Genomic DNA, 25,325 nt, shown 5'->3' on the forward strand with positions numbered 1-25,325 from the left:
TAAATATAAGTCATTTTCTCCCAATCTCTTAGCATTTTCTGCATATGCACTATTGAGTGTGATGAGGCATATAAGTAGTTATTGCGGCATAGTTATCACATTATATGTAACCTTATGGTAACTTCCATGTATACTCAATGCAGGCTTTCTTCAAAACATTTATCCATCTCCAGTTTTGTAGCTGGTATTAAAAGCAGTTTTAGGCTCTGTGTACATTAGGAGGGATTTGCAATGTTGCTGTGGCAGCAAAACCTTCTAGTAGAGACATAGGTTATACCAACAAAACAATTTTTTGGCTACAGTGGTCTATACTTGTTCATCAAACAATAAGCTAGGTCATTTAAAAGAAAGACTTTTTTGTTTGTGATTTTGGTCTATGCGAAGGTTTTGGCCAGAATGTTTATGTCAGATAGGTCTGATTTTTAACACTTTCCTTCTTGATGTCAGTAATCTAAGCAAATCTTTAGATGCACACCTGGTCTTACTGAAAGCACACATGTTCTGTAATAATGTGAGATAGTAACACGGAGCGATGAAATTTTGAGCCTGGCCCTTCATCTGTTCACGCTGTGTGGTATTACTTTGAATGTCTGCACTACGTATTCTGTCTCATTTAGATCAAGTCTCATGAGACAGGGACCACATCTTTCCCGCTGTATCTCTCAGCCTCAGACACCTTGATGGCACTCAAGAAATAATAAATAATTTAAGGCCAATACTGTTGAGGGTTTTACCACATATGGAGTGTTTCTGGCCCATTTGAAGCAGAGGAAATAGTATGCAGGAAGTCAAAGGGGTGGCTAAGGTCAGAGTCAGGGCTTGCAGAGTCTCTGGCAACTTTCTTAGGCACATGTTAAAACAAGTGTCCTTCAGATTCCAGGGGAAACTGACTGGCAATGTGCATCGCCTTCTGTAGGCTTACGTGTGTGTAGAGCCCGTCTCCCAGATAGGGCCTTTCATGCATATTTCTGTCTGCTGGTTTGGAAGCTTTCTCTTCTATTTATGCAAAATCGTACTAACACAAGGGATAGCCATGTGTTTTGTGACTTAAAAGGGACCTATGTAAACATAATTTTCTTGGTTCCTTGTTCATAAATGAACGGATGCACACTTGCACAAATGCAGTACATCATACACAGAACAGCTGCTCTACTGCAAGTAAGGGGAGGGGAAAAAAACCCAGATGTCCAGAACAGGGTAGCCTGAGCAGTCAGTCAACAGCCTTAATCGCTTGCTAGGCAGGGACAACTTGAGAGCCGCCAGAATAACTGCCTGTGGATCTCGCCAAGGAGCCAAATACCCTGGCTGAGACTGTAATATACAGGCTGGCATCTGGGCTCTCTGATTGTCATCAGTCCCTGAGCACCAAAGAGGAGGAAGAGGATAATAGTAATTGAAATGCTCGCTGCAGCATTTTAAAATAAATTATTTCAAATATTTTCATTAAAAATCCCAGTATTGGGAAAATAATTAAACGTGTTTTTTAAGACAGGGGAAAAGTAGTGGTATCAAAGCAATGTAAGGCTGCTTTTAAGGGACTGTTGTTTAAATCGCTGTGTATAGTTTCCTTTGCTTAGATTTTCCCTCCACACTGCACTTCCACTCTTCATTTAGGCTCAAGATCATTTGCATTTATTCCTGTAGGCACAATAATTGCTATTTGTATGGAGATAGGTGTAATACAGTCAAGACACTGTGGAAGTGCATGACTGCACCTCAGTTTCCCTTTATGTGCCCCTGGGATACTTGCGTGCAGCAAAGTTGATATATTCACCAAGTCACCTCTTTGAGTGTGCTTTGCTCTCCCATTCATTGTTATGTCCCTTTTGCAGGCTCTCTTATATGATGTGAAAGCCAGCAGCCTTAATGTGATGTGAGAGAAGTCAATTCTACCCTACATCTTTACCTCCAGTGCCTTGTAACATGGAACATATGTTAAATTAGGGCTAGAGTGCCTAGTCCCAGGTCTGCCATTAAGCTAAGTTAAAATGTCTGAGACTTACCATCCTTGTATGACTCTAGGCTCTATACCTTGAAGCATGTGACATTGTTTAATAGTTTCATAGATGTAGCAACTGAAAACTTGAGAAAAGTTGGCCAAGCCAGAGGCAGAGCACAAGTTTCCAGTAAGCTTAATTGTTTCATCTACTTTGCCGTAATATAGACTTTAACAGAAAGAATGTCCTGAGCCCAGCACTTGTGTAATCCACCATTACATTTTATGCCTCTGTTTCTCTACAGCAGCTAAACCTGCACTGAGGTTTCCGAATCTGCTGCTGTGAAGGTGAGGAGAGCTCTGCCTGCTGCTATTGGTAATAGGTGTAGGGGTTTACACATGCTTGTTTAACCAAGTGGGAAAAGGTAATGCTTTTCATATCTAGGGGTCCTGAGTTCTGTCTTCTATTGTGATCCAAACACAAGCACATTTTAATTTCCTTCTGACATCTGTAAACAGTATACAGGCATACCTCGGAGATATTGCGGGTTCGGTTCCAGACCACCACAATAAAGCGAATATCGCAATAAAGCGAGTTACACGAATTTTTTGGTTTCCCAGTGCATATAAAAGTTATGTTTACACTATACTGTAGTCTATTAAGTGTGCAATAGCATTATGTCTAAAAAAACAATGTACATACCTTAATTAAAAAATACTTTATTGCTAAAAAATGCTAACCATCATCTGAGCCTTCAGCAAATCGTAATCTTTTTGCTAATGGAGGGTCTTGCCTCAGTGTTGATGGCTGCTGACTGATCAGGGTGGTGGTTGCTGAAGGTTGGGGTGGCTGTGGCAATTTCTTAAAATAAGACAGCAGTGAAGTTTGCCACATCAATTGACTCTTCCTTTCACAAAGGATTTCTCTGTAGCATGCGATGCTGTTTGATAGCATTTTACCCACAAGAGAACTTCTTGCAAAATTGGAGTCAATCCTCTCAAACCCTGCCGCTGCTTTATCAACTAAGTTGATGTAATATTCTAAATCCTTTGTTGTCATTTCAACAATGTTCACAGCATCTTCACCAGGAGTAGATCCCATCTCAAGAAACCACTTTCTTTGCTCATCCATAAGAAGGAACTCCTCATCTGTTAAAGTTTTATCATGAGATTGCAGCAATTCAGTCACATCTTCAGGCTCCACTTCTAATTCTAGTTCTCTTGCTATTTCCACCACATCTGCAGTTACTTCCTCCACTGAAGTCTTGAATCTCTCAAAGTCATCCATGAGGGTGGGAATCAAATTCTTCCAAACTCCTGTTAATGTTGATATTTTGACCTCCTCCCATGAATTACGAATTTTCTTAATGGCACCCAGATTGGTGAATCCTTTCCAGAAGGTTTTCAATTTACTTTGCCCAGATCCATCAGAGGAATCACTATCTATGGCAGCTGTAGCCTTACAAAATGTATTTCTTAAATAATAAGACTTGAAAGTCAAAATTACTCCTTGATCCATGGACTGCGGAATGGATGTTGTGTTAGCAGGCATGAAAACAACATTAATCTCATTGTACATCTCCATCAGAGCTCATGGGTGACCAGGTGCAGTGTCAATGAGCAGTAATATTTTGAAAGGTATCTTTTTTTCTGAGCAGTAGGTCTCAACAGTGGGCTGAAAATATTCAGTAAACCATGTTGTAAACAGATGTGCTGTCATCCAGGCATTGTTGTTCCATTTACAGAGCACAGGCAGAGTAGATTTAGCATAATTCTTAAAGGCCCTAGGATTTTCAGAATGGTAAATGAGCATTGGCTTCAACTTAAAGTCACCAGCTGCATTAGCCCCTAACAAGAATGTCAGCCTGTCCATTGAAGCTTTGAAGCCAGGCATTGACCTCTCCTCTCTAGCTATGAAAGTCCTAGATGGCATCTTCTTCCAATATAAGGCTGTTTCATCTACATTGAAAATCTGTTGTTTAGTGTAGCCACCTTCATCAGTTGTCTTTGCTAGATCTTCTGGATAACTTGCTGCGGTTTCTGCATCAACACTTGCTGCTTCACCTTGCACTTCCATGTTGTGGAGACGGCTTCTTTCCTTCAACCTCATGAACCAGCCTCTGCTAGCTTCAGACTTTTCTGTTGCAGCTTCCTCACCTCTCTCAGCCTTCACAGAATTGAAGAGCGTTAGGGCCTTGCTCTGGATGAGGCTTTGGCTTAAGGGAACGGTGTGGCTGGTTTGATCTTCTATCCAGACCACTAAAACTTTCTCCATATCAGCAATAAGGCTGTTTCGCTTTCTTATCGTTTGTGTGTTCACTGGATTAGCACTTTGAATTTCTTTCAAGAACTTTTCATTTGCGTTCACAGCTTGTCTAACTGTTTGGCGCAAGAGGCCAAGCTTTCAGCCTGTCTCGGCTTTCCCCATGCCTTCCGCACTGAGCTTCATCATTTCTAGCTTTTGATTTCAAGTGAGAGACGTGCGACTCTTCCTTTCACTTGAACACTTAGAGGCCATTTGTAGGGTTATTAATTGCTCTAATTTCAATATTGTTGTGTCTCAAGGAATAGGGAGGCCCGAGGAGAGGGAGAGAGAGGGGGGAACAGCTGGTTGGTGGAGCAGTCAGAACACACACAACAGTTATCAATTAAGTTCTCCATCTTATATGGGTGCAGTTTGTGGCGCCCCAAAACAATTACAATAGTAACATCAAAGATCACAGATCGCCATAACAGATATAATAATAATGAAAAAGTTTGAAATATTGTGAGAATTACAAAAATGTGACACAGAGACATGAAGTGAGCACATGCTGTTGGAAAAATGTCGCTGATAGACTTGCTCAATGCAGGGTTGCCACAAACCTTCAATTTGTAAAAAACACAATATCTGCAAAGCGCAATAAAGCGAAGCGCAATAAAATGAGGTATGACTGTACCACAGTTTCCTCCCGAAACCAGGAAAAGAAATTGAGTGGCCGCAATCTGCCAGCACTGCTGTGTTAATGTGTAATCCACTGGCAAAGAGGACTTGTAGATGTAGGGACAGAATATCTCTGTATGAGCTAGTCCACAGAGATGTGATCAGTTCTTTCTCTTTATGCCACCTGTTTTTTCTGAAATGGAAGAGATTAGTGTGATTATGAAGGCCTTGAACTCAATCCTTTGCTTTTGTTATGGCTTCAGGGGATGAAGTGTGGAAAAAACCCAGCATGCTACAAAAGAGTTATTAAAAGGACCACTGGAATAATTTTTAGAATGATTTTCTGTTGTTGGATGTTGTACTCAAAAAATAATTTAGCTTTCCTAGCAATTTCAGTTTTGCCAATGTGTTTTGCAAAACTGTTTCATATTTTATCTGGTGTGTGTTGTTTTAAATACCCACAGTCTGGGTGCTGCAGACTTAGTAGGTTCAACAACCAGAGCAGTATAGAAGATAAAGTCTTGTCAGTGCAATCAGAGAATGGACTATCTTGCCTGTTTGAGTTTTGTAAAGGCCAAAAATGTTTAATATTTAATATTTAAATGCCTTACCTTTCCAGAAAGTAAGATCTTTTTCAGCTTAAAGCTAGTGCTTATATCACAAGACACTGCTAATTAGCTGTAGAGCCTTTCACTGTCTATCCCCTACTTTAATAACACAATGTAAGAATATCAAAAAATTGTACTGCGTGAGACCACAGATCCATTTGCTTATGTAACATCCCTCAAAATAGACAGTAATGGATGACTAAGAAAAGAGCACAAGAATAAGTCAGTATACTACAATATTTCTTTTCCATGCCTTCTCCATTTTTGTTAACTTGCAGCTTAGCAACTTTCTGAATCTTAAGTTATATCCAATTGTTTATATTTAGTATCCGTAACAAGTTTTTCTTTTGCTAATTTATCTGATCACTATTTGAATCCATCCATATTTCTGGCATCCAAAGCATCCTGTTGCATTGAGTTCCAGGGTTATTTAGACATTAGGTAGAAACCTGATTCTTTTTGAATCCTGCCTGGATCAGCAGGGATTAATATTTGCTCCTATTAAATGGAAAATTCTTGAGATAGTAGTCTGAGCTGCTCATCAGACTGTCCAACGTACTTTACTTTGAATTGTAAACTCTTAAGGAGTGAGAGCACGTTCTGTGTGTTCAGTGCCAGATTCACTTGGGTCAATTAGTAAGAGCTTTTGTAGCAGGTTGCTAAATTGCCTCTTGTTAGAATTTATGAAGAGTGGTAACAGGTGTATTTGTCAACATAGTAATGGACTGGGAGAGATCAAAACTCTGTAGAGCATATATCCAGTTATTAAAAATTCAGACTCATGGCATAATTTTTGAGTGATTTTCTGATATCCCCAAAATGGGCTGAAAGGAGACTTGAGATCACTACCTGTTGCATCTTAATGATTGTGTGCTTAATCATCTTTTTTCAGTCCTTTTGTCAGTTGTACATAGAGAATAAATAGGACTCTGCTTTCTGTTCCTTCCCTTCTTTGGTGTAAAACTTGGCTTCTTCGGTTTTATTTTTCCCCTTCTCTGAAGTATGATAGCTTGGCTAGCCACAGAGCACTGAATGAGTTGTACTAGTGTTCATAGCAATATTAAAAATGTCTCATATTTCAAGTTAGTAAGTAATTTTCCCCCATGTCAGATTGTGACCATGCAGGGTATTTTGCTTTCATCTTCTATAGTGAGGAGAGTATCCTAGGATACTAGGATACTACACATTCTCTAAAGAAATTCCCTGCTATCATAAGGGCCTATGAGACTGAATCTCCAACTCTTTTCCTTTATAACATTGTAGTATGTGGCTTTTGTGATTTTCTGTTATGTTTCAGACAGCAAGATGGGGAGCACATTAGGGTCAATTAGTGACAAGAAGCATGTATGTTCATGTGTTCTTCTGAACTAGGTATCTATTACATGATTAACTGTGATGATTGCGATTCAGGTATGTAGTTAGCCTAGATTTCTAGTTTTACACACACACACACACACACAGAGGCACATGTGTGCATGTGCAACACACACACACACACACACACACACACAAACACACACACACACACACCCCACATACAAAATTGCAGATTTTTCAAGCTCTGACATAATTTTTACATTTTTCAGATTGGCTACACTCTAGTGGCTCTCCTAGGAAGTATTCACCTTTGCTCTTTGGACTTTTAAATGTTTCTTCAGGCCCTTAACTCTGACTTTGCAACTTTACCAGAGCAAAGACGCCAGTTCATCTTGTTCTGTGCCAGCGTTTTTTGCCAGTCCACTCCAGAACTTTGGCCACTGTATTTCCTTAGGCAGCTGTTCATCTCTCAGCCTCTAAAAGGCTTCTCATCAAGTCTGTTTCCACAAAGGAGGAAAGCAGTTAATTCCACAGTAAGCACCATTTCTAGCCTGCTGTCCTTTTCTACCTGAGAGGTTAGGAAGGTTTTACCCTCTGAGTGTGGATTTCACTTTGGGGAAATTTCAGATCCTTTGATTCAGAATAAAATCTGACCAAAGAAGAGTTGAGGCTAATCTCTCTTTAAATGCTAGTTCACCAAGAAATCATATTTCATGCTCAAAGTTCTTTGTCGTGTAATAAGTACAATTAAAGTAGTCTACCACATCAAAGTGGCATGGGGATAAGCTAACTGAAGATTTCCTTATACCTGCTGAGTCCTCTTCTGCTTCCTAGAGTAGAAGGGAATCTCTCTAGGGAGAGATTCTTTTGGAGGAAATAAGCTTCTGTATGCTTCTGTCTCCTAGCTCGGTGTTTCTGCTTGAAGAAAGAAGCCACAGATTAGCTAGGGCTCAACTGAGAATGGTGTTCATATGGTCAGAAGATACAGCCTGAAGAGGGGGCACTCCTGCCTTTCCTGGCTAAAGAAGTACAGCCCTTTCTACCCCAAGCCTGTTAGGTTAATAGTGGTGATAGCTTTGTAGTTATCTTCCAGGTTTTGAACCTTCAGGATATACTCAGGGCAGGTTCAAGGTTTTCTCTGCCAAAAAGGCAACCCTCCCCCTTTTTTCTTTTTAAAGTCCAAATTCTCTCAAAATAACAGGCCTTAAGGAACTAGAGTATTAAAAATAGATAAGCAGATAACATCTCAGTATCATGATTGGTGCTAAAATCACAGGGGATTGTCAGTGTCACTTGGTCTTTGCTTTTTTTCAGTCCTTAGTAGAACCAATATTCTTCCAAATTGCAACTGTATGGGTACAGGAGCATTCGTGAAGTGACATGGGCAGGCACGGTGTTAGGTTTAAATCTGATGTGCTCAGATATACATTTGAGCAAGGTCGGGGATTCAGAGAAGAGGTTGGGACAAGGGAAAATGAATGTATTTCAGCTTCACCAACTACACAAATATAAGCCCTTTTCAGATGTGAGGACCTTTGCATTATGTATCTTACCTCCAAGAAGTTAACTTTTGGGCCTGGTTGGGTTTGGAAATGTTGTGCTGTCATAACAAGTGATGGCATGTGAAAAACAAACTCTCTCAGCTAGCTCTGAGACTCCCTAAAGCATTGGGTGAAGTTCTGCTTGGGAGTGTGCCAGCTTCCTTTGGCATAAATCCTGGCAAAAATGCCTGGCACTAGAAAGTCTGCCAGGAGGAAAGGTTACAACAGCAAAAAGCTGCTGCAACAGTCCTTCTGCCAAAGGCTGTTCCAAGAGGCCACTGCAACCCAGAGGACAGGTAGTTTGAAAGAGAGGCAAGCATGGCCTGCAGATGTGCAGAAATGGCAACTCTTATCAGCGGTGCTCTGCTGGAACACCTAAGTTCACATAAATCTATTTATCCTGGCATACAGCCTGAGAGAGAGGTAGCATTAACATGACCTATTCTTCTCATGGGGCCAAAAGGGCATCACTGCTGGAGGGAATTGTAACTCCCTTCTCAATGCACTACCTTTAGTAAATCCAACTTTACTAGCCTTTGTAGCCCACGCAACGTTAAAAGGTCAGGAGTATTTTGCTCTGAGTAGGTTACTTGGAAGATCTTCCCATGGAGTCCTGAATCTTAGGCCTGAGGGTGCCATGGATTATTTTGCAAGGCCTAGTGCAGGCAACAGAAACAAGATCAAGATGTCTCCTGCTCAGTTGCCAAGTAAAGAAACTTTGCCCAGGACTAAAAGGTGATGCAGTCTTAAGGAGAAGCAAGAGTAATAAAGTAAATCATGACATGGAAATGCGATTGGCTTTTTGCAACGTACTGCAGAATGGGGCTTTGCAAAGATGTTAGTCTAAGAGCAGTGGAGGACCTATATTACACAGCCTGCTCAGAGATTTTGATAGAAATCCTTGTGCCAAATCAGACAGAATTTGAACCTGTTTCTTCTCTGAGCAGAAGCCTAGACTTGAAATTGTCCAAGGTAATGGAAGTCCAGTCCAGCTCTTACATAAAATTGCTTGCAAAAGCCAAGATGACAAAAAGAGACTGAGGCTATGGTTCTATGATTATTAATAGCAGATCTGTGCTCTGGAGAATCATCTAGTGGGACTAACTGGATCTGGATCAGGCATAGGCACATAAATGCATTTCTGTCAATTTAGTCAGAACATGATAGGAGGTTTGTGCCGCCTTTTTTACTTTTATACTGATTTTATGCTGATTGTAGAAGGACAGGTTATATCTGATCTAAAATAAAGCCTGACAGTACAAATGTTTTTGAACAAATATGAACTGTCAAAGTGAGTTTAAGCTCTTTTATAAGTCCTGTAGACACAGCATTTTTGGTCTGCTTACTTAGGAACCCTTAAGTTACATTTATTGTCTCATTGAACCGCAGCATGAGTTTTTCCAAACCGAAAGTCCTACTGACATAACCTACAAATTATATTGCATGAATTTCTGGTAAACAGAACCACTTCCTCTCTTGGTACTTCTCTGCCTGGTGTGTGCTTTTGTTCACATAACTGGGTGTAGACGAGCAGATGAAAAGCTCCCTGTGATATCTCAGCACCAGCCAGGCCTCCTAGAACAGCAGACTGAACAGAGGGAGCTCAATCAACATAGTTGCATCTTCCTACTAAGACTGATTATTGCTAAGACACCTTATTCCTAAGAGCAGTTACCCTGGTTATACAGATCTGGACCAGAGGAACCACATTTGTTGTGGTATTTGGTTCTCCTATCATCTCTACATGTTGTGACCTTCTCCTTTTCCACTCTCTTTCTTTTCTTCTTTGCCTTCTGTTTATGGAGAGTCCTATTTAGCTGGTCAAAAATGCCTCTTTTTGTTACACTTGCGTGAGGTCATAATTTGGAAGGCAACTGAAAGCCTTCTGTCTTAAACAGGTTGATGGTGGTACATGTTCCCCATTCTCACAATAGCTGATAAAACTTTGTGCGGCATCTGACTCTCACCAGTGACGTTCTCAGCAAAAACTGCATTTCCAGTCTTTGCTGTTTGTTGTTCTTTTCCCTCACCTTCTTGTGTCTGTTTGTATTGTTTTGTTTTCAAGGAACCAACACTGAACTGTAATAGCAATTCCCACCCATACTAACTGTTGCTATAAGGGCAGTTCTTGCCAACTTTCATAACACCTGAAAGATTATCAGGACTGTTTTGCTTTTAAAAACTTTCTGCAAGTAAAGGGCAAAGGAATAAGGGGTAATTAATATGAAAACATAAGTTAATACTTTACAGGTTTAGTGCTTTCACTGTTTTTTGTTTTTATCTTTAAGAAAAGGTTAAAGTGATTTCTGATGGTTCCTGTTGCCAGGGGACTAAGAAGTCTAAGATCAAAGTCTTCTTTGGCTGCTTCGTTTTAGGCAGTGACAAGATTTTGCACTGCCCAGGTCTATTTAAAAATAATTTAAAAATTTAACCCCAAATCATTTGCCTAAACACTGGACTACAGGGCATAAACAGGATCTCCTCACTTCCATGTTTGTACTGTGTACTAAAAATGCCCCCAAAATTGTCACAGATGAAAAAAACATTTTATTTAACCTGAAATGAATCTCAAGTCAGAAAACTACCTAGATTTCTGATTTTAGGTTGAGCTGTAACTTTTTTTTTTCCAGTTTGGTCCATGTAACCAAACCCCCTGTCCTTTGCCTCACTTTTTTTTCCAAAATCGCAAACCACAATCCAACACCTTACTATTCTTTTCCTCAGTGCTAGGTTGACAACAAAGTGTCTCTCAGGAGATTGTATTTTCTCTTCTTTGAACTAGGGAAAAGTAGAGAGGAAAAATAAGTGACCAGACTCAACATTCATTTGTATATCTGTAACTAACTTGCTTTAGTTCATCATTGTTAGTTAGCCCGTTGTGATTCTTGTCATGCTGACACAGAAATTGGAAAACAAAAGCCACACAAATGAAACAAGTGAAGTAGTTTGTGCTTATTGTTTTCACCTTACCTCAGCCTAAACATATCAGAATTGCAATGAAAGAAAAACTGCCGTGCTATCAATATTTTATTTTGTTACAAGACAGTATAAATACAGGCTGAATCCTGCCTCTATATGGCAGTCTACAGAATTAAATTACTGGGAACACAAAGAAAGACACTAAAAAGGACTTAATAGATATTTCACTGTAGAGAAGGATACCATCTTAGTGATAATTAGTTATTTGATGACTTTGTGCCAGTCTAATCTCTTTTATGCCCATTTGTCCCCTGACCACATATGTTTGTAAAGGAGATTCTGAAATCTCTCATGATGTTTTTATTTTTTCCTTTCCTTCTGGCTTAAAATGGACCTTTCACCCATTTCAGCCTTTGATCATTTAAGAGAGAGAAATGTGTTTTTCATATTAGAAGTGCTTGGCCTTCCCTGGTTTTACAGATAGTATCTATAGTGAGGCTAGCTAAATTGTGAACCATGAAATATCCCTAGGGTAACTTGGTCAAGGTACGCCAACTTCTGTAGCCAGCAACACACAAGAGAACAATCTTACAAGCATCACCAGCCATCAGATGGCAACTTCTGAAGCCTAGTCCAAATTATGAAATACCCTTTCATGGTTGGGTAGACTGAATCTGGGGAGAGCTAGATGCCTTACCTGCCTTAACTGCTTTGCCTCTGTTTATCATGAGGTATGTAGCCAGAAATGAAGTGTTGAATATTTAACAAAGGCTTCATTTATCCAAAATGTTCACTTGTCATTGTAGACAAGTATGTGTTAATAAGTACCAGAAAAACACCAATAGTTTAAATAGTATTAGCAAATATGCCTTCCTCTCTTAATTGGTGTATGCTACACAGGAAGAGGAGCTGACTTTTGAATGTACAACCAAATGTTGAAAAGTTGTTTCCAAGCCTTACTCTCTCCTCAATGAGACATCAAGCTGTTGTCACCTGGTCCTTTATACTTTATTTTTTAGTTTAATACTTTGATCATTCCTCTCTGACACGGTTCCTGCTGTACCAGATTAGCTAGCAGCAAGTTGCTAGCTAGATGAAAAAAGCCTTTAATGGGGTCTGTTTAGTACTTCATCTGTAAATCATTTACGTAAAGAAAATGTAACTAAGTCACAAATTGGCAGATAATTTCTAAGACACTTACATTTCTTATGAAATCACTACCCAACTTTCCCTTCTGCTAAGTACTCTTTAAAATGTTGATACAAACATTTTTTAAAAGGCAAACATATGGAAGATTGCTGCAAGCTAACCTAATATTTTTCTTTGAGAAAATAATATACCTTTTAAACAAAGGAAATGCACTCTTTAATTGACTGGGACTCAGTAAAGCAACTGATATGGTGCAATAAATAAAACGTTATTTGAGTTGGAAAAATGGAAAATGGTACAAAGAATGTATAGTAGCTGTGGAACTGTTTAGAAGAGGAAAAAGTAACAAGTAGTGTTGAAAGGAAGGCCCAGGAAAATGATCAGAGTTGTGGTAGGAGACCCTTAAAGCTAAGGGAAATCCAAAAAAGCCTTTTCTAGACCACAGAGGAGTTGAGGAAAGAAACCCTTGGTGTTATTGCTTATTTGAGACTATTTCTACATGACATTTTGTTAGTACAAGTGTTAGAAGCCTGGAGGGAAAAATAATTTGGGTTATTGAAGGAATAGGACTGGAGGAAAGGTCTTTTTGAGGATTGAAATCTGTTAAAGGTTAGGAAGCAAAGGCTTGGGCTTTAAGGTCACTTCAGAAAGAAGAGAGTAAATTGTGGCAGTTCCCAGAGAATGGTGCTAGAACCATTTTTATTCTACCTCTTCGTTGGTGATCAGGAGACATGAATGTGCAATGAAATCTCCAGGTTTATGGACAATACTGTGCTCTTTCAACTGGTCAAATGCCATGTTGATGGTAAGGAATTCCAGGAGGACCTTGCAAAATTGAGTGAGGGGTCCAAAATGTTTCAGATGAACTTCACTATAGATAAATGTACAGTAATGCATCTGCAGAAAACCAGCATAAAACATATTTGTATGCTGCTGATCTTGGAACTTGTAGTTCCAACTCAGGAAAGAGATCCTGGGAGTCATCACTGACTTCAGTTCTCTGAAGTAATTGTCTAAATGTGCAGTGGCAGCCAGAAAAGCCAATAAAATGCCAGGCATCATCAGGGGAGGTTTGAGATCAAGACAGAGAGTATCATTTTGTTGCTGTATAACACCTTAAAGAACCCACATCTAGAATACAGTGTGCTGTTCTGGTCTCTGCACCTCTAAGAGGACACTAGGGAACCTACAGAAGAGGGCAACTGAAATGATTAAGGGGATGATGAAGCTGCTGCGTTGCAAGGAGAGACTAAAAAGACTGGGTCTCTTCACCTTTCATCTGGGAGAGATGAAAACTTAAAAGGATATGCCTGAGATTTGCAAAAAATGCATACCTTTTGTTCTACAAATTCTGCAATATTAGATCTAGGGGCACTCTTTGAAAGTAGCAGGAAGATAAAAACACATAAAAGAAAGGTTTTTTTAATACAGTGGATAGTGAACTTGTGGGACTGTTGGCCCAGGACTTTGTGGAGAAGAGGCAGATGGCATCAGCAGGTTCAGAAAGGGCTTGGACAAATTCCTGGCCGACATGGTCAAGGCAGATACTAAAGACAGAGTAGGGATGTCCCCTCCAACACCCCTATTCTGAGCTGCTGGTATAGTCAGAGAGGCCTGACCTGCAGTGGCCAGGCTGCCGTGCTCTCCCTCACTTGGAGGCTTGGCTGTGGCGGGAGGCAGAGAACTGGGCTACTTGGTCTCACGCAGCAGAGCCTTTTCTGTGTCCTTGTGTTAGACTGGGTGTAAAGGAGGTTCTCCATGCCAGTTCTTTGAGGTTTTGTTCCAGTTACAATGCAATAACACATGTGAGGGTATTGTTATAGATCTTTTAGGTGAAAGCACAGGGTAGGTAGTTCTTCATAAGTTACAGAGCAACCCTGCTTGGGTGGATGCTGAGCAATAAGGGGGAAAAAGATCCTTAAGCAGTTCAAGGAACAGGGTGATTTCAGTTACAAATTGGCAGAGAAGTAGTTTCAGTGAGTCCTTTGAACTTGATAGGCTTAAAGGTTGAACCAAAAAGGTTTTCCCTTATGTACACTGTTTACATACATATTTCTATTTCTGACATACCCATTGAAAATACCATTTTTATGTATGTTCATAAAGTGTTTAGTATTGTTTTTGGTTTTGCTGCTTAAATATACTTGCTTCCCTGGATTTTTTTCAGGTCTGGATTTTCTTGTTGTATCTATTATTATTGTGGTTTTCAGTAAATAAATACCATTATCTAATGCAGCTCAAAATGAGGAAGTTTTAGAAATTTAAAGTATAAAACTGAATTTGGATTTTTGTTCTTAATTCATCCCACTCTTCAAAGTCATCATGCCCTGATACAGTCCTAAATGTTCCTTTCTCTTCTTGGTGTTTATGCCTTTTGAATAATTGTTTTTGCTGTCTAAAATGTTCTCTTTAATACTGCATCTGATGTGTTACTCCTGGGGAAAAAAAGATAATTTGGGATCTTTCACATTTGCAGATGATGCGGTGCCAAAAGAGTTCCAGTATTTTACAAATGTGCAGATCCCAGTGGTTGCCATAGGGCTGCCTAAAAGTGTGTGTTTTAGTTTATAAACATTCACATTTAATTTGAGATGTTGATGATTTTGTTAGTTACTAAGGGATGTCTACCTTGAAAGCTAAAGATAGAATATGCTTCAGGTTTTTTGAATCTGTTTATGTGCAACTTTCAGCATATCAATTGCAGTGTTATTTGAATTGTAACTATCTAAGAAATATTCTAAATTTGCTGTGTGTTCGATGCATGCTTATATGACAAACTTTTGCCAGCATAGCTCTGTCAGCCAGTTGTGTGAAGAAATATAGTGCAGTCTCTGACCAGCACAGTTCTGCTACACTGGCTAATCCCATTCAGACTCATGGGGATGAGTTTATCTGAAGTAAGACAAGATGCTACTGACCTTAACTTTTTTCACTTACCCCATTGCAGGAGGTAAGCAGAAGCAGCAGAAGGGGAACAGGCACCTGTGTCAGGGGTATTCCAGTTCACAATCTAGTATATTTGCTTAAACTACTGCTGAAGACAGGCCTGAGCTAATATGACCATTAAGTGTGAATTGGAGAAGCTGAGGTGCAAGCATGTGTTTGCTTTTGCTGACTCTGCTGAGGGGGCAGTTACCTCTGGCAGGTGGGTGAGGCAGACAACTGCAGGCAGTAATGTCTTAAATGACCCCACAGCAGTTTTCTTTGCCTGACAGTCAGTCTGTTATATCTAAACACTGTATTTGACTACTACATGCTACTTTGACTTCTTTAACCCCTGTGAGGGTGGTGGCTGCTCTAGATTAGTATGAAGCTTTAGTTTGTCAGTATAGCAGCATCCAGATTAGGAGCATGCTTTATAGAGTATGCAGGTATAAAATACTGGTGTTTATATCAGTAAACTGATACTAATATAGATGTGGTCTAATGGAAATGTGTGGATATGGTCTGATTGAAATAGCTGTGGGATGGGAGAGCAGGGATTATAATTTATTGATTTGATTATTTCTCACTTTTGATTATTCTTACTCTTATGAGTTCCAGGCTGCTAATTCTACATGCAAATCTCAGGATTGGATTTCACATGGTTTGCCTTCCTGCAGCAGCCAGAAAAGGTGGAACCTCCTTTAAATAGATGTTAACAAAGTACATTTATGCAACAAAAAGTCTTGGAGAAAACATCAAAATATTGGGCAGAAGCAATCCCTTGCTGGATTTTTTTATGATTCCAATGAAACCTTTTAGTATTGTGTAACATGAACAGGAGAACCAGACTGCTATTTTGATGTTATGTCTCATCCTTCAAAGGGTTACATGCTTGCATTAGCTTTCTGTAGTAAAGAATGGGTGTTGTTCCCAGATTTTGTATGGTCATGGCAGCTCAGAGCAAGCTAAAAGGCCCACTCTTGAGATACTGGCTAAATAAGTAGGTAGTTGGTGCCACATTCTGTGTTGCAGCAGCTACATTATGAGTGACGTGAACTAGCTAGTTTTAATCTAGCTCATGGCTGCTTTTAAGAGCTACAATCACTACAAGGCAGTCAGACCTTGAATCAGGCTAAGGGGTAGGTCTAAGAGTCATCTGAACTGTCTCTCTAGCATTCCTTTATGAAGGAAACCAGAAAGGCATTTGCATAAATGTTGCCTGTGAATGCTCTTAAATTCCAAGATTTTTAGATGTTTTGGCACCGTTCCTGGATATACACCCTTCCAGCCTCAGGATATAGTAGTGAAGCACTGATTGTGCTGATTTGTGGTGCATCAGCACAGAGATGCTTCTTTGGTGCAGTCACCCTCTTCTCCAGACTCTACGTTTTCAGTTTTAATATAAAAGTCAACCCCTAGCAGTTAGCCTTGAAACCAGGAACCGGATGCAGAGATCTGAAACAATAGCTCTGACAGATGTGACGGGTCCATTCATTTCAACAGTATTAATGCTGATGCCTAGTTATACTGTAAATGTCAGTGCTGTTAACTATTTCACTGCTCACCAGAAGCATGTTAAAGTGGGATTGTAAACAGCTGCAAAACCTATTAAGAGCCACAGCTCAGTTGGTACCACTAATGAGGGTAGTGTGGGAGATATGCCGCCTCTTTAACTTCATCAGGAAGGAGCCCGTGATCCCACTGAGACAATAAGTCTTCCCACTCTTGCTTTCTTCTCTTTCTTATTAGTCCCCATTATCTCCTTCTGCTTAACAAAAGCTGAAAAGCACCCTGGGACATACGAAGTTTACTGAGATGTCAAAAATGAGAAGCCCATAAAGCTGATCAAAATAGTCAAATCCAAGTGATGAGAGCCTGCAACTAAGGATCCCAGACCATACTGAGAACGTCTGCACTACAGACAGTAGGTGACTTCTACAATAGAATAGATGAATTGAATAATCTATCAAATGGTCAAAATCTGGAAGAGTAATGTTCTGCTCTGATATGTTGAGTGGTTGTAGGCACAATAATATGGCCTTGCCCAACGCTGAGTGTACTACTTTAGGGAAATGCCTAACTGAGAGAAGAGAAGCTGGGAACAAATGACGACAAAACATCTGAATTGAATTCCAGTTGAATTCTTTATAGGAAAACTTCGTAGTTTGCTAAAGCTAAGCATAACAAATAACTAGATTTTGCTGAATTATTACAGTACGCTGTACAGGGTTAAACTTCTGAATAATACTACACAAGACTATCTGCTTTTCCTCTTTATTTTCCATGGAGACGTACGGTGTAACGATATACCAGAGAAAGTTGACGTTTCCTTTTGATTGCCCTTACTTGTAATGTGAAAGGACAAGCCTTATTTCTGTTCTTCGTGGCACCTGTTCAATAATGCCTGTTTTGAAAGGGCTACCAGTAATGTGACACAGAGTCACTGCAGCTTTCCATCGCTTTGCTCTACCTCTACACTGATCGATTCTTCTCGTACCCTTGGAAGAAGAGCAGCTTTGTCCTTTACTGCTGCTTTAGTTCATAGGTATCAGCGAGAAAACTCATTACTAACCATGAATCAGAGTAGTTGTCTTTCAGTTTTGTTTCTTATCTGGTTATTTATGATCAGTGTTTAATTTTCTTTCTTAATTGATGCACTTGTAATACCAGGAAAATTCATGTGGACCCCTTCCCCTTTTTGATAAACCAGGCACAAAGAAGTAAAGTTACTAAATATGTACAGTGTCACAGTTGTAAGGCATGTGGTTTTAATTAAGTTTTAACTAATTCCCTTTATCTTGTCATAGTAATTATGACTGTACAAGTCATGTCACATTAATATGTGAAAGCAGCTCTTTGGCATGGCTGGTCAAGGAACAAAGCCTTTATGACTTGCCTTGTTAAATTAAGCCAGAGAGACTGATCAACTTGTATTTTGCTACCTTCTTTGATAAATTATGTTAAAGGTGAAGAAAAGTGCTGAAGGGCCAACACACATTGGTGCTGAATATTGCTGAACTACATCAGCAAACAAATTGAGAAGAGAGATCTTGCAGACCTTTTAAATTTATGCTCCAGGCATTGATAATGAAAAATGAAATGACATGTAGCAATGAAGCAGCTTAAGTGAACTGATAATGCTTGAACAATTCTCAACTTTATACTTTTTATATGATAGAGTTAGATCTTTCTAACTAATTCTTCCCTCTTCTGTTTAAGCAGAGGGCATGTCTATACAGAAGGTAACTCTGAAGTTAGCTAGCATGTGAATTCACAGCACATTCACTAGTCTGTACTACCAACTCATCCAGATATTCAGTGTGAAGAGTTAAGTGCAAAGTAGCCTTCTCCACCTTTCGTAGGACATAAGGTCTGCTCCACTTGCTGTAAGCTAAAGCTTTCCACTTTTCGTGTTCAATGGGGAAGCTGTATGGAATGGCATACTAAAATTTTGTGTCCTAGCTCACTTTGCAGTAAAGTTCCTGTGTAGGCAAATTCTGTCAGCAACATGGTAGCTTTGGTGAGTTTTCTTAGTTTTGGTGTCTGTAATTCCATGTGTGAACCTCACACCTGTAATGACTCATATAGTTGAACTAGACCACAGTAGTAGTTTGTCTCTTCTTTACAATACAAGATCACATTCAGAAAAAGCTAGGGAAAAAAAAGAAAAGAAAAAAGAATGCCTAGCTGGTTGCAAGTTCTTCCTGTGGATAGCCTGCTTTCCCCCTTGCTGTCCGCTTCTCCACTTTGAAGGAGCAACAGAGAGGTGCTCTCTCTTTCATGCTACGCCAGTAAATACTGGAAGGTGTCCTTCACAATCCTTCTGACTGCTATGTCAATCCTCATCTTTTTAATCATTTTCCATTATAAATAAATATAGTATCTGCTTCTACTGGTTTTGCATGAAGCTGCAGTAGGGACAATTTTTGCAGACTCCTGTTTGGGTTCTTAGCTGTGGTCTGTGGCCTTCTGATAGCAAAGACTTTAATCGGTTTTGAATTTCAGACCTCTGTTCCATGAGAAATACGCTGAATAATAGCAGCATGTCATTGTTACAACAGCTTGCAGACAGATTCAGGAAGACATCCCTGTTCTCTTTCATATATTTCAATATGTTGGGACTAAAATGGACAACAGTTTTTTGTGGGGGTTTTTTTTTTGTTCTTTTTTGTTGTTGTTCTTTCAGAAAGGCATCTAGGGAAATGGTATGCTTTAGGTCCCTATATACCTCATGGTCACTGGTGGATGGCATTTTTGAAAAGAAAGACTGTGTAGAGAATTGCACTGTGGCTCCATTTTGCTCCATACAAATTTTAACATTGTGTACTTAAGTTCTATGTACTTTTTTTAAAGTAAAAGTCAGCACTGCAGACAAAGATGGGTAATCTAATCTTGGAAAGTAAATGTCCAGAAAAATGAGAGCTAAGCATACAGGCCTTATGTAGGAGTCTGGGAAAGAAGTTGGAGGTGACCACCTGTTCCTCCACACCAATGTTGAGATGTTACCGCTAAGGGATATGTCACCAAAATGAAACATAGCGACAAGATGCTTTGAGGACCTTCAGAACGTTCAATCAAGGCTTGCAAGATTATTTCATTAAAAAACACAGCAAGCACCGTAGAGTCCAATGGAGAAAAACATATCAATTTGAAGACACTTCAGTTAGGCTTTTTAAGATTATGAGAAAGCAGGTTGCTGGTGTGAGCTTAAAAAGCAAGCACACAAAAACCCCTTGGTTTCTTTTAACCTCAGAGGTTCTGACCATTGCAGTCAGCAATTCCTAAAGCAATAGGCACTGTTACTTAAGTATTTTTCAGCTACAAAATAGACACCAAGGTCCGATCAGCAAAATTGTTTTACTAAATTAATTGTACAGAAAATAAGTGTACACTTGCTTTGACAAGAGATCTATTTAAAGAATCACAGAATCGCTGAGGTTGGAAGGGACTTCTGGAGATCATCTAGTCCAACCCCCCTGCTCAAGCAGGGTCACCTAGAGCACGTTGCACAGGGTTGCGTCCAGGCGGGTTTTGAATATCTCCAGAGAAGGAGACTCCACAACCTCTCTGGGCAACCTGTTCCAGTGCTCTGTCACCCTCACAGTGAAGAAGTTTTTCCTCATGTTCAGATGGAACTGCCTGTGTTTCTGTTTGTGCCCGTTGCCTCACGTCCTGTCGCTCAGCACCACTGAAAAGAGTCTGGCTCCATCCTCTCGACACCCTCCCTTAAGATACTTGTACACGTTGATAAGATCCCACCTCAGCCTTCTCTTCTCCAGGCTAAACAGGCCCAGCTCTCTCAGTCTTTCCTCATAAGAGAGATGTTCCAGTCCCCTAATCATCTCTGTAGCCCTTCGCTGGACTTGCTCCAGTAGTGCCACATCCCTCTTGTCCTGGGGAGCCCAGACCTGGACGCAGTACTCCAGATGTGGCCTCAGCAGGGCTGAGTAGAGGGGCAGGATCACCTCCCTCGACCTGCTGGCAACACTCTTCCTGATGCACCCCAGGATACCATTGGCCTTCTTGGCCACAAGGGCACATTGCTGCCTCATGGTTAACTTGGTGTCCACCAGCACTCCCAGGTCCTTCTCCGCAGAGCTGCTTTCCAGCAGGTCAACCCCCAGCCTGTACTGGTGCAGGGGATTATTCCTCCCCAGGTGCAGGACCCTGCACTTGCCTTTGTTGAACTTCATGAGGTTCCTCTCCGCCCACCTCTCCAGCCTGTCCAGGTCTCTCTGAATGGCAGCACAGCCCTCTGGTTTATCGGCCACTCCTCCCAGTTCTGTATCGTCAGCAAACTTGCTGAGGGTGCACTCTGTCCCTTCATCCAGGTCATTGATGAAGAAGTTGAACAAGACTGGACCCAGGACTGACCCCTGGGGGACACCGCTAGCTACAGGCCTCCAACTAGACTCTGCACTGCTGATCACAACCCTCTGAGCTCTGCCGTTCAGCCAGTTCTCAATCCACCTCACTGTCCACTCATCTAACCCACACTTCCTGAGCTTGTCTATGAGGATGTCGTGGGAGGCAGTGTCGAAAGCCTTGCTGAAGTCAAGGTAGACAACATCCACTGCTCTCCCCTCATCTACCCAGCCAGTCATTCCATCATAGAAGGCTATCAGATTGGTTAGGCATGATTTCCCTTTGGTGAAGCTGTGCTGACTACTCCTGATCACCGCCTTTTCCTCCACATGCTTGGAGATGGCCTCCAGGATGAGGTGCTCCATCACTTTTCCAGGGATGGAGGTGAGGCTGACTGGCCTGTAGTTCCCTGGGTCCTCCTTCTTGCCCTTTTTGAAGACTGCGGTGACATTGGCTTTCTTCCAGTCTTCAGGTACCTCTCCTGTTCTCCATGACCTTTCAAAGATGATGGAGAGTGGCCTAGCAATGACATCCGCCAGCTCCCTCAGCACTTGTGGGTGCATCCCATTGGGGCCCGTGGATTTGTGGGTGTCAGGTTTGCTTAAGTGATCTCTAACCTGATCCTCCTCGACCAAGGGAAAGTCTTCCTTTCTCCAGGCTTTCTCTCTTGCCTCCAGGCTCTGGGGTTCCTGAGGGCTGGCCTGAGCAGTAAAGACTGAAGCAAAGGCAGCATTCAGTAACTCTGCCTTCTCTGCATCCTTCGTCACCAGGGCACCCACCCCATTCAGCAAAGGGCCCACATTTTCCCTAGTCTTCCTCTTGCTACTGATGTATTTGAAGAAGCCCTTCTTGTTGTCCTTGACATCTCTTGCCAGATTTAATTCCAAACGGGCCTTAGCCTTCCTCAGCGCATCCCTGCATACTCTGACAACGTTCCTATATTCCTCCCAAGCGGCCTGTCCCCCTTTCCACTTTCTGTATACTTCCTTCTTCTGGTTGAGTTTTGCCAGGAGCTCCTTGCTCATCCATGCAGGTCTCCTGCCTCCTTTGCTTGACTTCCTACTCATAGGGATGCACTGCTCTTGAGCCTGGAGGAAGTGATGTTTGAATATTAACCAGCTCTCTTGAACCCCCCTTCCTTCTAGGGCCCTAACCCATGGGATTCCTCCAAGTAGGTCCCTGAAGAGGCCAAACTTTGCTCTCCTAAACTCCAGTTGCGATCCTACTTAGTGCCCTGCCTCGTCCTCGCAGGATCCTGAACTCCACCATGTCATGGTCACTGCAGCCAAGGCTGCCCCCAACCTTCACATCTTCCACCAGTCCTTCTTTGTTTGTTAGTACGAGGTCCAGCAGCACACCTCTCCTTGTTGGCTCCTCCACCACCTGTGTCAAAAAGTTATGATCAATGCTCTGCAGGAACCTCTGGGACTGTTTGAGCCTGGCTGGGTTGTCTTTCCAGCAAATATCAGGGTGGTCGAAGTCCCCCATGAGAACCAGAGCCTGGGATCGTGAGGCTACTTGCAGCTGTCTGTAGAGGGCCTCATTGACTTCCTCTTCCTGATCAGGTGGTCTGTAGTAAACACCCACAACAGTGTCACCCATGCTAGCCTGCCCTTTAATCCTTACCCATAAGCTCTCAACTTGCTCTTCATCCACCCCTAGGCACAGCTCAATACATTCCAGTTGCTCTCTCACATAAAGAGCAACTCCACCACGTTGCTTACCTGGCCTGTCTTTCCCAGAAAGCACGTAGCCATCCATGACAGCACTCCAGTCATGCGAGCTGTCCCACCATGTCTCTGTAATGGCAATGAGATCATGGCCCTGCGACTGCACACACACATCTCTAGTTCTTCCTGTTTGTTCCCCATGCTGTGTGCATTGGTGTACAGGCATTTCAGAGAGGTGATCGAGCATGCAGGTATGGTAAAGGGTATGTATAAGTTATGTATAAGTAAAGGGTACATATAAGTTTGGCATGGGTCTATTTTAAAACAGTGTGCTCAGAAAACATTAATCAGACTCTCCTATATTTCCTTCTCTAGTTCATTTAGTAGTTAAATGGCCTAAGGATAACTTTTGTAGTGGTCAACAGAATTATTGAATGTTTTTGGTGAATTGGCTCAGGAGAATTTATAAAGCTCTGGATTCTGACATTTTTCCCTGAAACCAAATACAATGATAGCTCTTTTTTAAGTTTTCCGAGCAACATGCTTAAATATCATCCTCCTTTTTTCAGACCTGTTCTCTAACACTAAGCTCCCAGGTAGCAGGACATAGCTGGCTTGTATACTTCACTGATGTTGCTGTTTATTGCTCCACAATCTGCAAACAGGAAGCACCTGGAAGATTAAATCTCAGCGTGGGTTGTTAAAAGGGCAAGAAATCCGAGAACTCAAGAAGTTTGATGGCAGGAGACTGCTGATATACTGAGACTATATGAATCATCAGAATTATGAATCAAGCTACTGAATGGAATGTTTCTTCCTTGAAAAGAGGAGTGAGATGGAAATTAGTGGAGAGTAGTGATTTAGAGAGGGTGAAAATTCTAGCTCAGCTGATGAAGAAGGAAGACCTGACTACGTCCTGGGTGTATCCTAGAACATTTTTGGACTTTCCTGAATCAAGCTTCTAATGTTTCTATACTTGCTTATTGTTATTTGGGGTGAAAAAGTATGGAAGCTGCTCTTTGATGTCCAGATAATTATCTTCCACTAATTATTGAATGGTGAAGGTTTGTGGTTAGACTATGGACACCCTTTTGCTATTGGGGGAAAATATATTTTAGGAGAGTTTTAAACTATCCATAGAACTGGTTTTTGTTGTTGTTTTTCCTGCCAAGGTTTGAATATTTGTTTTCATGCTTGAGTTTTAGATGGATAGGCTTTTTAGTTATGTTTCGGTTTGCTTTGTATTAAAGATTTTTCACCAGCTGACCCTGCATTAATCTAAGCAATGAAAGACTTTAATCAGATGCTGCAATGTGCCCATTTCCTGCAGGCTTCTAACATGAATTAGAACCTGCTGGAAACAGAAGCTGAATTTCTGGGTAAGTCGTTGTTCAAAGTGAGCAGGAGATTTCAGGAGTGGCACCTTTTATTCTCCAGCAGGAGCTGAGCCCCTACTTCACTAGAGGAAAAAACGAATGCAGAAACACTAAAAGTGAAATCAAAGGTTAAGAAAATAAAGCCTGAAAGTGAGAAGGGGGGTGGGGAGGGATATTAATCCAGGGTCTGATGGAGCCTGTTCTGCAGAATCGCACTTTTTTGCTTCAGACACTCCTATCTGCTTGCAGAGCTTGGCAGTGTAGTATCTGCAGTGAAGGTGCTCCAGCAGTCCCCTGCTTTGACATTGCCAGCCAAAATAGGTTGTTTGCCATAGTATTAATCTTGTTTCCATCACAGAGTACCTGATAGTTGATCAGGCTTACCTGTTCCCAAGTAGATGATTCAATTTACCGTCTAAGTCAGCAAAAGAAATCCAAACCCATATCTGGAAGATGGGGGTTTGAATCTTGAGTAATCTACATTCCAATCAGTATTCTTTTGTGATATTTTAACCCCCCTGCCCCCAAATATGGTGGAATTTTTTCTTTGTGATGTATTCAGAGAAGAAAATCTGTACTTTGGAGGATATTCTAAGCTAATGCCATTATAAGAATTTTTTTCCTTTGGAAGGAAAAACAAAAGCTATTCAGTTTCCTAACATTGGCTTTACCACAGTGCATTTCACATGAGGGCAAATGCATTCAGAATGCACTGGTCCTCAAAAGGAAAAAGGGTTGTGTTTTCCAGTCCCCCATCCTAAGTAATATTTGTTAAATAAACCCAATTTAAAAAAAAAATAAAGGGTTTTACAGTTCAGAGAATATGACATCATATAAATTACATGCTACAGAGTCTGACCAGCGTGAGACAGAAACCGTGAAACCAAGAGCCAGAGAGGCAAAAAGAACTCTTGTGTATGTATGTTTAGTGGAAGGGAAATAGCAATAATAATATTCTAATCATAAGATACTCCTTTCTTATTTGTAAGTGTTAGCACTGAAGCCGGTCAAAGACTAGCCTAGCCAAAGCCCCTCCCTGCATGTCCTGCTTACTCAGCTCAGTGCAGCAGCTGTTCCAATAAGCAATTTGATGTTT

The 25,325-nt window shown here is 41.0% G+C and overlaps 1 pseudogene; it reads right to left on the reverse strand.

The window, feature by feature from the left end:
* Positions 1–2,687: 2,687 nt before the first annotated feature.
* LOC136992203 (tigger transposable element-derived protein 1-like) lies at positions 2,688–4,454 on the reverse strand (annotated as a pseudogene).
* Between the last annotated feature and the right edge of the window lie 20,871 nt (positions 4,455–25,325).

The sequence above is a fragment of the Apteryx mantelli genome, chromosome 5, assembly GCF_036417845.1.
Source record: "Apteryx mantelli isolate bAptMan1 chromosome 5, bAptMan1.hap1, whole genome shotgun sequence".
NCBI classification, from domain to species: domain Eukaryota; kingdom Metazoa; phylum Chordata; class Aves; order Apterygiformes; family Apterygidae; genus Apteryx; species Apteryx mantelli.